This window comes from Nilaparvata lugens, chromosome 7 (genome assembly GCF_014356525.2).
Source record: "Nilaparvata lugens isolate BPH chromosome 7, ASM1435652v1, whole genome shotgun sequence".
Taxonomy (NCBI): Eukaryota; Metazoa; Arthropoda; class Insecta; order Hemiptera; family Delphacidae; genus Nilaparvata; species Nilaparvata lugens.
In genome coordinates, this window is record NC_052510.1 from 27,605,763 (window position 1) to 27,619,986 (window position 14,224).

At 34.1% G+C, this 14,224-nt stretch overlaps 1 protein-coding gene across 9 annotated transcripts in view; it reads right to left on the bottom strand.

Moving 5' to 3' along the window:
- Nucleotides 1-14,224, bottom strand: part of LOC120352348 — a 36,758-nt gene that overhangs the window by 12,384 nt on the left and 10,150 nt on the right. For 2 of the 9 annotated variants that reach the window (XR_005571786.1, XR_005571787.1), the window contains exons 2-5: nucleotides 13,925-14,054; nucleotides 11,917-12,088; nucleotides 10,517-10,616; nucleotides 4,177-4,315 (exon numbers count right to left, since the gene is read on the bottom strand). The exons of 5 other annotated variants lie outside the window; for them this stretch is intronic. The gene's annotated coding sequence lies outside the window, so the exon portion shown is untranslated. Of the gene's footprint in view, nucleotides 1-180; nucleotides 694-4,176; nucleotides 4,316-10,516; nucleotides 10,617-11,916; nucleotides 12,089-13,924; nucleotides 14,055-14,224 lie in introns of those variants that run through there. 2 more of the 9 variants (XR_005571788.1, XR_005571790.1) reach the window with 2 other exon arrangements.

Here is a 14,224-nt window from a genome sequence, read left to right on the forward strand (position 1 = left end):
TAATGACTGGAAGTACGCCTACTTGAAAAATATCGAAAAATCTATATATCTCGAAAACGAAGGTCGATAGGAGAAAATTTTACTGAACATTTTTTGTTGCAAATTGCATGTAGAATCTATGGTAGCCGGGGTTTACGCCTTATCTGGGACACCCTGTATATAAATTATATATCTACTTACCACAAACTCTCCCAAAATGCCACTCTCATTGTTTGGCATCGTCGGATGGTGGAGCAATTCGACCGTGAGGTGGACTTTGGTAAGTGTCCTTGTAATTGTACAGGTGTTGACACCACCACACTCCAAGCAATTCATGTGCTGTGGTTCCATCACGAACTTCTCTTCAAACTTGTCAAACACGAAATTGTCTGAGAGAATGATCATGTTTGTTTGTGAGAATGTGTCCTCTTTTTCATAGTCCTGACTATATTTTTTTCTACTACCATTGGCATTTTCGAAAAATCTTCTCAATAAGACAAGTTGCAGTTGTCTCAGTGCTCACCAATCTGATATCTCCTGGTATATTTTGTACCTTTGGATTGGTACTCAGTAGAATTTCCATTCTTCTCCTGTAGACTGAGGCACTGATTCCCTGAGTGGCCAACTTGTGGCATAAATTTATGAATTCTCCAGTTATTGACTGGTCCACATTTGTGGTATTCTGTTTACGGATTTCTGAGGTATATTGTTACACTGAAAAATTTAACTAATTGATTTTACAATCTAAACTTCAAAAATTATTATACAGATCTGATAAGCATGAAGATAATTATTATTAAGCTTCATATTATTTCACAATTGAATCCACTACAGCTTTTCTTTCATTATAAAACTTCAATCATGTTTATTTATGAACAATCATAACTGTCAACTGAGTACAGTACTTTGTATTGATAACATTATTCGAATCAAAGAATTAAGAATCTATTCTCTATCAATCATTCTATTACATCCTTGAAAGTATACTGATAGTAAGATGTATTTAATTGAATAGAAAAATCTATACCAGTTTAACTATCTACCGATGTACTGATATGAATTACATCTATACTATATGCAAGTATTATTTACTATCGAATCATCATAAATAATTATACATCCAGTTCAAAATAACAAACCATACAATATCAATTTGGAATGGCCTGCTATTAATTGATTTGTACAATGAGCAATGCATTGATATGAGAGAGCTTTGTTAATTTACTCTATTAGGCCACTACCTAGTTCATTCATACTCTCAACTATTGGTTAATATTTTCAAACAGCTAACATCTATATTCCACCCGTTTATAACTACAGTAGGCCTGCATTATAATTATTATGTATGTTTAGGTTAGAAGTTTAGCACGTGATCGCTAATTTATTGTCTCTATCAGTCACACACCTCCACCCATTCACTCACGTTGGTTACAAAAGCCTTTCCTTGGTTTTGAAAGCCAACTCACTTTCCATAGAAAAGAGGTTTCTGTAATTCAAACATAGTAAAAACAATAACAAGCTACAACAAAAACCCCTCCACTATCACAAAGGCTATTCAACAGCTTATATTTCAAAATACATTCAGTTGATGAAATTTATAGAAAATGTTGGTTTTAAAAACAACAGCCTTCCGAATGAATAATTATGGTTCTATTTGGGAAGCTATCAAAATTTTGTGGCTCAATGTATACAATAGTTCCGTGCTACTCAGCTATCAAATATTAGCTCATTTAGTTTTTTAGTTTTTTTCCTGGCTTGGCTGGACACGTGTTTTCGTGTGTGGTGATAGGCGAGGGGGTGGGTGGAAACTTACAATCCCCTATAATTCCGTTTGGGTTGAGGTAGAAAATCTTTTATTGGAGGTAGAAAATAGGTAGAAAATCTTGGCATAATTGATTTGTTTAAATTCAAATGTGGCCGGGCCAGAGACATGCTGATATGAGGGGGGGGGGTAATCTTTAAACACTCAATAACTTTGTCTAGTGGAATATAATAGCAGGGCTTGTGTACTACATATTGGCTCATTTATTTTTTCAGAAATTCAATCATGGCAAGGCTAGAAACGACTTTTGGTGTGTGGTGAATGGCGAGGGGGGTGGGTGAAAACTTACAATCCCCTATAACTCCGTTTGGTTTGAGGTAGAAAATCGGTTATTGGAGGTAGAAAATAGTACAAAATTGGTAGTAAATCTTGGCATAGTTTGTTAGGTGAAATTCAAATGTGGCCATTCAAGCGACATGCACGTGACCTTTACATATTTTCGCCAATATCTCCATTATGCGTGATTTGATTTTAGTTTGGTTTGAGGTTGAAAATAGTAAAAAATAGGTAGTAAATCTTGGCATAGTTTGTTTGGTGAAATTCAAATGTGGCCAGCCAAGCGACATGCACGTGACCTTTACATATTTTCGCCAATATCTCCATTATGCGTGATTTGATTTTAGTTTGGTTTGAGGTAGAAAATAGTAAAAAATAGGTAGTAAATCTTGGCATAGTTTGTTTGGTTAAATTCGAATGTGGCCGGGCCAGCGACATGCATGTGACCTATACATATTTTCGCCAATATCTCCGTTATGCGTGGTTAGATTTCAGTTTGGTTTGAGGTAGAAAATAGGTAGTAAATCTTGGCATATTTGGTTTGGTGAAATTCAAAGATGGCCGGGCTGAGAGGTCATTGACCTTTCTATATTTTTGCTCATATCTCTGTTATCCTTGAGGTAGAAAATCTGTTATTGGAGGTAGAAAATAGGTAGTAAATCTTGGCATAGTTTGGTGAAATTCGAATGTGGCCGGGCCAGCGACATGCACGTCATTCGATTCGTTAAACTATGGACTACAATATTAGTCGTATTCATTTCCTCAATAAATCAAACAGTTTCCTTGATAAAATAATATATATGTAAAAATTTAGGGGTTTTTCGATTTGATTTTTTTTGTTTTCTCCGATTAACTTCGAAGCAAGTAATTTTAAAGAAAAATGAGACGAATAATATTAATGTAGCCACTTTTATTGCAAATTCATTTATGTATACTGTTATGTATTTGCGATTCAAGTTGACACTGTGGAAGGGGTAAAAGCCGATGCGGCTGACTCCTTTCACCAGAGTAAACAGAATAATACTGCATCCCAATCAGCAAAATCAACTTGAATCGAAATCAAAACAAGCTCGTTTTGTCAAACGTGAGGGCTTGATTCAAGATTTCGTTCACATGCGTTTTGCTCGAAATGAGTTCATTTCAAGAGTCCGTTTATACATCGTTCAAGCTAGTTTCGAGCTCGAAATGCTGGCTCTAATCAGGCTGGTGCTGCGAGCTAAAATCAAGGGCGCGTTGCGAGCTCGATTCAGGCCCGAGATGCACGGTCGAATCAGGATTGAGATGCAGTCTCGACTCAGGCTTGAAACGCATGCTGCATGCAATCCCCCCATTCAAGGCCACCTGGCACACCTTTCACGAAATGCAAGCTCGATTCTATTGTGATTATAGCTCAATTAGAGTCTGATTCAAGCTGGATGTTTAGAGTGAATCAATCCTGATTCAATGCATACTGCCTTCTTGAAGTGAGCTTGTTTCAGCTTCGAATCATGAATCTGATTCAAGGCCAGTGCAATCCAATATCAATGCTTAATCATAATTCAAATTTCATCCAGAATTTGAAATAAATCTGTAATTCTTATTATTAATGATTCAATTATTCTTCCAAACTAATGCTCTCCAATCTTACTATTGCCTTAATACTCTATTTCTATACTCAGTGGACATCCATACATTCTATATATAGATGAAATCTATATATTCAAATTGAAATATTCCTTAAAATTCTCCTGTGAATGGCAAATTACTTATTCATTCTCTCCTGTCAGGGCAGTCTATAAACTGTCTCTGTAGCTGCATTGATTGAGTCGAGATCGACCTCTGCTAACCAATAACAGCTTGCAGACTGTCCTGAGAGGGAGCAGTGCATGAGTCACTCGCCATTTGATGAATTAAATCAAATCTGCTCTAGTTCAAACAGCCCTCTATGCTTGCAACACCTCAAATGGAAAACAGTTCATATACATCTGAGTAACACATCAATAATTTCTTTGAATATCTATTAAAATATTAAATATTAATATTTATATAAGTTTATTTTCTTTAAAGCTTAACTTCAGAGTATGTCATTATGAGCGAAAAATGTAAATAAGAAAACATTATTTTCAATAAAATGCAATGATTTTTATTAATTATTATAAAAATTGAACTTTCAATTTATAACTAATTATATATTTTTACTTTGAACTGCTATCGTCCTCGATTTGAGCTTCATGAGGCGTAGTCTCTCTGATCTTGGTCCTGTAAAATATGAAATGTACAGTTTAGTGGGATAACTTAATAGGTTATTATGAGTAAAATATAAAATTTCTCGGTAATCAATTCTCAGAATGCTGATTATGTAGCTTATCAACTCATACAGAGTGTCCCAAAAATACATACATCAGTACTACCACAACCACGGTATTCTATTCAAGATAAATTCTGAATCCTCCATAGTTTTCATGTAATCCGGCATTTAATTTTTTAAGAATAATCACCATATTTATCTAATGGATGAATATTTTCCTTAAAAATTTAGTATGGTATCATGTCTACATTAAAGTTTTAAATTTAAGTTTACTGTCTGAATCATTGTTCAATGGAAATGTGTATCATGAGTAAAATTCAGAGCTTCCAATTCTCAAGAGAATTATGCCTGATTTTGTAGAATCCTATAATAAATTACTGAGATATAGTTATTTTTGTCTTCTAGCTTTGTCCACGTGTCCTCAGAAAAGCTTATGGGCAAAGAACCATATGGTTCTTGCAGTGATATCCTTGCCATTTCAAAAATATAATGCAAAAGACTTTTATAAGTTGGAGACTGTTATACATACTGTAACTTTTAGGATAAGTTATTGGTCGAATACTCTACCTTTTGACATACATAAATGAATTACATAAAAATATAAATGACTTAGGCCTTCATAAGGACATCTCATTTACATTTATGACAGTTTGGCACACTGTCAAACGAGAGAAGGGGAGCATTTCGAGCATCTTTTGAAATGAAATGTAAAAAGTACCAAACAGATTACTAAATAACTAACCAGTTTTTCAATGTGTTCCGTTATTCATTAAAAAAAGTGTGGTTTTAAGTTTTATTACTTTTATCAATCATTTATTTAAAAACTATAACTTCAATCAGCCGCCATTTTTGATAAAAGTATCATAGAACATTTTTATTGATGTCATCATTCTTGTTTTAAAAAGGCCTTCAAAATTATGTACCACACAATGGGTGTTTACATTTTAAATATTTGAGTTACAAACCCTCATTTCTTTAAAAACTAAAACTTAAATCAGCCGCCATTTTGGATACAAGTATCATAGAACATTCTTATTGATGCCATCTTTCTTGTTTTGAAAAGACCTTTAAAATGATTAACCACACAATGGATGTTTACATTTTAAATATTCCATTTACAACCCCCAAATAAACCCCTTATAAGGGGTTGGAACTCAGTTGTACATTAAAAGGTAGAGTATTCTATCAATAACTTATCCTGAAAGTTACAGTATTATATCTACAACAGTCTCGAAATTATTGAAGGGTTCCCATACATATGACTCACTCTGTATATGTGCAGATGTATCGTTGAATTTCAAATGTTGTTGAAAAACTATGTTTGAAGGAGGTTCCGTCTTTCGTCTTTGGGTAGCAGTGATTAGATATTGGATGCAAAAGAAGACATTGGAAAAGAGTATTGGGAGCAAGCGGTGAAGTGGACGAAACGATGAGTTCTTCTTTGATTCAAGTAACTGATTTGAAATTTCTCCAGATGTATTGGGACTACTAATTTATGATTATTCCATACTTTTTCGAATAGGTTGGCAGCCGTGAAGTGCTGTGGAAAACAGTCATCAAGACGTAGTCGTGATAATTTTAAAAATTTAAATTATTCAAGTGTTGATCAAACCGTTTTATGAACAAGTTAAGTATCCTCAGATCTGAGAGTGTCTAGTGTAGTGAAAATCTCGTTTTTCGTGTCATTTAATAACGGTTTTCATGCATTAGGAAGTTTGCAAAAGTCAGTTTCTAGGTTAGATTGATCAATTGAAATAAGAGGAATACGCACGTTGATGTAACGAAAGATGGACTTTGATCAACCTGCGTCAAACCTTGAGAGCTGAATTTACCAAACAAGCAAAGGAGGGAAGATTATAGTATACTGGAAACAATAATAAAAATAGTAGTATACATGATAGGGCTAGCAGATAGGATAGAGAATCGCAGCAGCTGAACTGAGTGTTACTTTGTTATCTGCCGTGACCTACCGCACTAAATTCACTGATAAGCATTATTCAATACATCTGTAACAGTAAATTAGAGTTCCCTCAATTCAAAACTGTCAATAATCTGAGATAATCCATTTTATAGTGTCTACCGGTGATTTTATTTCTTTTTACCGTTGAGTAAGGCAATCCAAACAGCTCGAAGCAATGTCTACTATTGAGGAGAAATTAGATCAAATATTAGGTAAACTGCAAAAACTGGATACTTTGGATAATAAGGTGGATACAATAAATAGTAATTTTCGGAAGGAAATAGAAGAAATCAAAACGGAAATTTTTCACATAAAACAAAAGAAGGCAAAGAAGGACACGCTGAATGATGTGAAAGAAAGAAAATTCAACCTGTTGCTGTTTGGAGTTCGAAGTGAAGAGTTTTTCGCTATGAATAAGGAGGTTATTGCAATTTTACAGTTTCTGGTTCCTGATACTAATGAAAATTCCATGAGAGACTTATGGAGAACGAACAGGAATAAAGTAGGATCACCGGTTATTGTAAAACTAAATTCAATTGTAATTAAAAATTTGATATTGAAAGCAAAAAGAAAACTGCAAGAAAATGAAGGATTCAAAAGTATTCAAATAAAGGAAGATTTTACTCGTGAGATAAGGGCTATCAGAAAACAATTATTCCCACATCTAGTAAGTTTAAAATCAGAAGGAAGAAAAGTGATTATGATAGGAGACAAATTGAAAGTTGATGGGAGGGTTTTTTCCCTGGATGACCTGGAAAAGCAAGAGTCTAACTCCTCCAAGAGAGCAAGAAGCGAAGAGAAATCTCCAAAGCCGCAGGAAGAAATAACCAAGAATTTCCATGATCGTCAGTCTGCAAAGAAAGGAAGAAAACTCAACAGAAATAAGAGTTTAGATAGATTTGTCATGAAAACACTGAGAAAAATAGAGAAGGGGAGAAGCTGAAGGAACCAAAAATTACAAATCAAGATGAGAATTCAGCAGGAGTGGAGCAAACAGAAAACCAGAAAGAATAGCAAATTATGGGAACTAGGCCGCCAACCAACAAAATCCGAAAAAAGAATGATTGTAATAATTTAGAAGATAAGAGGAATAGCATTTCCCCAGGACGGTTGGTCACCGAGGGGAAAAATGACCAATACCCCCCAGGGTTAATTGTAGGTACTTTGAACGTTCGTACTCTCAGAACCGAAGATAGATTGTGTGAATTGGAGGAAGCACTAGAGAAGACAAATATTGATATTCTAGGAGTAGAAGTGAGAAGGAACTCTGAAAAAATCGTACAAAGGAAAAGTGGATATATTTTCTATCACTATGGAGAAATGCAAGGCCAAAAAGGAGTGGGATTCATCATTAGAGAAAAACTGAAATCAAAAATAATTGAATTTAAAGGGATTACGGAGAGGCTGGCTATTTTGAGAATAAGAGTCGGGTGTTCAAAGTTATTGAACATATATCAAGTTTATGCACCGACTGCAGAAGCAGAGAAAGAGGAACGTGAAGCATTCTACGAGTAGTTGTCCACAGCAATCAGACATGAAAAAATAACTGGAAAAATACGGCAATAATTTTAGGAGATTTCAACGCTCAGGTCAGTCGACAAGAAGACAATGAAGCAAATGTAGTCGGTGAATATGGATATGGGAGAAGGAATGAAGTAGGTCAGTTGTTAGTCGATTTCTGTTTCCAGCATGGCTTGAGGGTAATCAACACTTTCTTCAAGAAAAGAGCTGGGAAAAAGTGGACTTGGATTTCCCCCAACCAGCAGACCAAAAATGAGATTGATTATGTGCTTACCGCTCAAAGTGGATTTATAAAACGGTTCGAAGTGACAGGGAAATTTCAATTCACAACGGATCATAGAATGTTAATAATCGAACTATCACAGGATTGGACAACAAGGAGACCAAGAACTGAATGGAACGGATCTATGAGCAGGACTCCAGTGATTGATGACAATGGTTTGAGGGAATTGGAAGACAGTATGCAATTGTTAAGTCAAACTCATCTTCAGGCTGACTTTCAAGAGAGTTATAATATATTAGAAAATGCTATAAGAAACACTTTTAGACTCTCACAGACTTCCAATTTTAGCAAAATATCACAGAGTACACGGCAAACAATAAAAGCACGGGAGGACATGAAGCGAAGAAAACAGAAGAATACAAGAGAAAAATTATAATACAATTTATTATGCAAAAAAGCTAGATTTGAAATTCGCAGAGATATCAAACGATTTGAAGACAATATTATCAACAGAATTTTAGAAACTGATGGCTCCACAAAGAAAATCAGGAAAACCCTTTCAAGTGGTGTAGAGTGGAATACTGGTTTGAAAGACAAGACAGGCCGTATGGATAGGAAGAGAGATGGCATAATTGAGAAGGCATCAGTGTATTATGAGGAGTTGTTTAAAAGTTCCTGTAGTATAGCAACATATAGCAACGGTAGTATATCATTACTGCAGTAAATAGAGTACCCGATTTTCAAGAAAATGTATTATCAGATATTATAAAACGACTGAAGAACAATAAGATGGCAGGAATAGACAAAATTTCCAATGAAATGATAAAAGCTATTTCGACAAATATTTTGAGGGCTCTTGTTGATTGCTTCCATAGAATATTGGAAGAACAAAAAGTTCCATTACAATGGAAATTGGCGGACATAATACTCTTGTTCAAAAAAGGCGATATTTATAATATAAATAACTATCGACCAATTAGTATAACCTCTTGTATTGGAAAGTTATTTATGAAGGCTATGTCAGATCGCATCCAAACCTAGTAAATCATCAGCCAGTTGAGCAAGCTGGATTCAGACGAGGTTTCTCAACAGTTGACAATCTACATATTATAAATCAATTAATAGAAAAATGCTCTGAGTATCGAATTAAAGTTTATCTGGCCTTCATCGATTATAAAAAAGCTTTTGACAGCTTGAATCATAGTTTCCTGTTCAAATCTCTGCGTGATCAGGGTGTCCCTGAAGTATATCTGAATATTCTGAAGAATTACTACGAAAACAGCACTGCAAGAATACGTCTTGAAAAGTCAGGCAAATATTTCAAATTAAGTAGAGGAGTCAAGCAAGGGGATCCCTTGTCACCTATATTCTTCAATTCAGCTCTTCAGGAGGTGTTTAAACAGCTGAATTGGGAAAGGAGAGGAATTTCGATGAGGAGAATACTTGAATCACCTGCGTTTTGCCGATGATGTGGTACTGATTGGAAAGTTGCTGCAAGAATTGAAAGATATGATATGGGAACTGTCATTAGTGAGTAGAAAAGCCGGACTTGAAATCAGTCCTGAGAAGACCAGCCTCATGACAAACGCAACCAGAGGATTAATTGAGCTGGATGGAGAAGCTTTGAGTTGGGCGCAGGAAGTGATTTATCTTGGGCAGTGTTTTTCATTTGATGAAAGAGAAGTGAAGGAGATTAAACGAAGACGAGCTGCTGCTTGGAAAAAGTTCTGGTCTCTCAAGTGCATCATGAAAAATAAGGATGTCAGCTTAACGTCCAAAGCCAAGGTGCTTAGATCATGTGTGTTTCCTACTCTGACGTACGGTGCGCAAACATGGACATGCAAAGCGAGTACTATCGACGCAATTCGGAAGTCTCAAGTGTCAATGGAAAGAAGTATTTTAAATATTCACCGAATGCAGAGAATTCGCTCCACTACAATAAAAAATAAAGTCAAGTTGGAAGATGTCACAAGTGTCATAAGGAAATTGAAGTGGAAATGGGCAGGCCATCTTTCTAGGCTACAAGATGGAAGATGGACAAGGAAAGTGACTGAATGGGAGCCGACGTGGCGACGGAGAAACGTTGGCAGGCCAAGGGCGAGGTGGAAGGACGACATTGTCAGAATAGCTGGAGGCAACTGGATGATAGCAGCAAGAGAGCGAGAGAGATGGCACAACCTGGGGGAGGCCTATGCTCGGTGACGGGCTTAGTTTCCAGAACAAAAACATAAAAAAGACTATTGAAGTGAAATAATTTTATTTAAAAATCATTTTGTATATTGAAGCGTCATTAACTTATTGTATGTTTTGGAACAAAAATAAAGGCTTTATTTATTATTATTATTATTATTCCATACTTTTTCATCAATAACAAAAAAATCACGGTTAGAAATGATCCGCTAAATAATTTACGTTGTAATTTTAAACAATAAAAAATTGTTCACTCACCTTCTCAACACCCTTGTTCTGGCTTGTTGAAGCCATTATGACGACAACGATCCATATTTCACTTCAGTTGCAATGTCACCAAACAACGTTTGAACAGCAACTGTAACAAAATTGGATAAGAAAAATATAGCAATACATTGATAGATACAGTCATAGTGATAGTATATCAAGCAATAGGCTACTAGATCACCTTCTTACATAATAGGTGGCAAATTAAAAATTGCATCAATATTATTGAACTCATGATGAAATATACCTCTTGGAGATTACCAATACATCTTTGATTCGCAAAATGTAAATGCTCATCTTCGCAAATGTTCATCTTTGAATGAAAACAAATGTTTTTTTTCAAACTTCAACCCATAAGTCAGAATTTATTCAAGAGAAACACAGAATCCTATTGATGCAAAAATACTGCAAAATTGTCACAAAAAAATCTAATAAAATATCATTCTCGTATGGTATGAAAATGAAAATATTTTAGCAAAACCTTGATCTCCCGCATCAATGAGCAAGAAGCAGCATACGTTCAGCCTTACAATTGTCCATAAGAATTATTGTTATGCTCTTAATTGTAAAACTAGTTATAGCCTAATAGATAATTTTATGACAAAAAATAGCATTTCAATAAGAGTGTAGATAATTTTGATTCAATTTTTTAAATGCTCTTGTCTCAAAATTTCAAATTTTAGAATTATTGGTTCTTGTTCTAAGGTACAGTTTCAATGTTGGATATGTTACAAGGAGTTTGACGAATGAGTGACTGGCAGAAGTGTGAACCGCGGCTAGAATGCCACCTTTAATCTTAGTGTTGTGATTACCAGAATAGTCCAGTCACTATATATATATATATATATATATAGTGCTTGCAATTTAAATTGTAGTTCTGATTTCTTAATATATTGTGCGGATACAGAAGAAAAATCCAGAACCAATTTTTTCATGCAGAATATCCTTTACTAGATACAGAGTGGCCCAAAAACTCGTATTTTCAGTTATTTGTTCAGTTCTCAGCTATTTCCAACATATCCAGTAATCGGACAGAAGAACTCGCTGTAGCCTTTTTTAAGATTATGAAATTCTGAATAAATGATATTATTCTCAACTCTCCAATGAGTACTGAGTTGAATTTTTCAAGAACGAGTAAAATTTTGAGAAGAAATTAATTTTGATGAATTTCAGTTTTTGATCATCAATATCATCCAATTACAGGTATGGTTTGAAAAACAAATACGGCACAAATATGGTTTGAAAATACATCTACTACAGTGCAGAGTAAATATGGCCTAAAACGCTTACCTTGCTAACATATAAATTAACATACAATAAAAATAAGTAACATCCATATTTACATAACCAAAAATGTCATATATTCGACTATAAAGGAATAGCCTACTTACTCAGTATGCATTTCGATATCTCACTCCCATGAAATGGAGTTTTTGTGTTCCCGTTTGATGCACGGCCAGTATATGAGAATTTCATGGCCAGCTCATCAATCATTAATCTTCTCAAGATATTATTGACACATTGGCCAATATTAGCGCTCCCCACTGTCCTCATATGCTTTATCTACAAAAACTCAAAACAATTTTATTAGTACTGTGTAAAATGATCAGTCATAAATGGTTTGCGAAATGAAGGACATTAATTCCGCAAAAACGTTATTTTTGAGTGGAGCTAAGTTCTGTTTAACTTATAGTAAGATTATTCTAGGAAAGAAGCTGAAAGAAATCTACGATGTCTCTCAGATGACGTTCCAAAAAAGATGCAGTAAAATGCGCGCGTGGGGGCCCTGCATTCTTAGACTCCCTATGTTCAATACAAATTAACAGAAAATTTCTTAACTATATTCACTATAGCCTATCTTCCCTATTAGTTGAAGAGATCCAAACATACAGTTACAGTATTTGACAATTCAATGTTATGTCTTCATGTAATCACGATTTCCACGGTTTGAGTTAATACTAAAGAATAACGGTCATTAAATTTTCTCAGCATTGAACTTACACAAGTTCTATCCTTTCAAGATACAAGGTTATTATTAAATATTCAGTTATATTCCTTCCAAAAGCTTGCGAATTCTAATAAACATTGAAGTTGAGAATATTTTACTTGTTCTGTTAAATATCCAAACAAATTTTGCTTTGGAAATAATCGATTCATGTCATCATAATGTCTCTAAAAGAAAAAGTTATAAATTTGATAAGAGATCCATTTCTATTCATTGGAAATTGTTTCGGTAGATGCGTTCCTTTTTTGAATTAAAAGTTTAAAATACTCCACTGAAACATTTTGTATAACAAGGCATGAGCATAATGTACCTAGATTGTAAACCACATCGTCTTTGACTTTGGTGTAGGCTACTTATTGGATAATACACTAGATGGATAAATCAAGACATACCTATATAATCTTTTTTCGATGGGGCTATTCTTGAATAGAAATAAAAAATAAAACTCCAAGGACCCTTTTTTAAATTGTTTATTTACGAAATGTTTCGACCATGATGCCATTATCAAGTAATTGAATAAAATAAAATGAATAAAAAATAACATTGAATAAATACTATTACAAGATTCTTATTTCTGATCATAGCTAGTACATTCATATGATTTTTCAAACTATGACTGTAAATTTTGAATTTATATTCAATAATGATAATAATAATAATACTGAGGATGATGCCCACATAAGCTCATAGGCTTGTGCGTGGGTAATAAGTGAGAGGGATGATGATGAGAGGTGACTACTTTTTAGTTAGTCAAGACCGTCGGCTTATCGTCTCCTCCGAAAGACCATATCTATGTGATTGTGCTGTGGTCAAAAACTTTTGCCCCCGGTCGAGATTAGAACTCGGGTTCTCTTTATAATTAGACCGGTTCATTATCACTTACTCTAACGAGCCATCCAGTTAAATTTGCATGATTTTATAAAAAAAAGGATTATTGATGTCCAATTGAACTGAATTTATTATATTATCTCTGTTTAATCATGGAAATATAAGTGTAAAACTGAGGCCCTGAAACCTGCACTGAATGTTAAAGAAGAATTTCACATTTATGCGCCGGCAAAATTAATAAGAGATAAAATAATAAATTTAATTCAATTGGACATCAATAACCCTATTTTTGATAAAATCATGCAAATATAAATTCAAAATTTACAGTCCTAGTCTGGAAAATCATGTCAATGTACTAGCATAAGTGATCAGAAATAAGTAGCCTGTGATAGTATTTATTTAATGCTATTTTCTATTCAATTACATGATAATGGCATCATGGCCAAAACATGTCGTACCGTAGGTATATAAAACTTTTTAAAAAAGTGTACTTAGATTTTTATTTTTTATTTCTATTCAAGAAATATTTATTATATAAAATATTAAATATTGCTGGAGTTACTCACAAACGATTTTCTCCTCCCATTCTGACTGGAAATTGACCATCTCTCTCAATGGAAGTAAAGATTATCTGATGATATTTCCTCATCTATGCAAGCTCTTGTTATTTTACTGCTGTTTGGTCTCGCTTCTTTGCTGTAATAGGAACAATAACTGAAATTAGGTCATGATTTTTTTAATTAAAGATAGCAATTAAATTAGAAAATTTCTAGTAACTTTGGTATGACTATTAAAAAAATGAGTTGATTGAAATTAGGGATTCAATATTAAAAGGGAAAAGAAAATATCAAAAATTTCCTGATAAC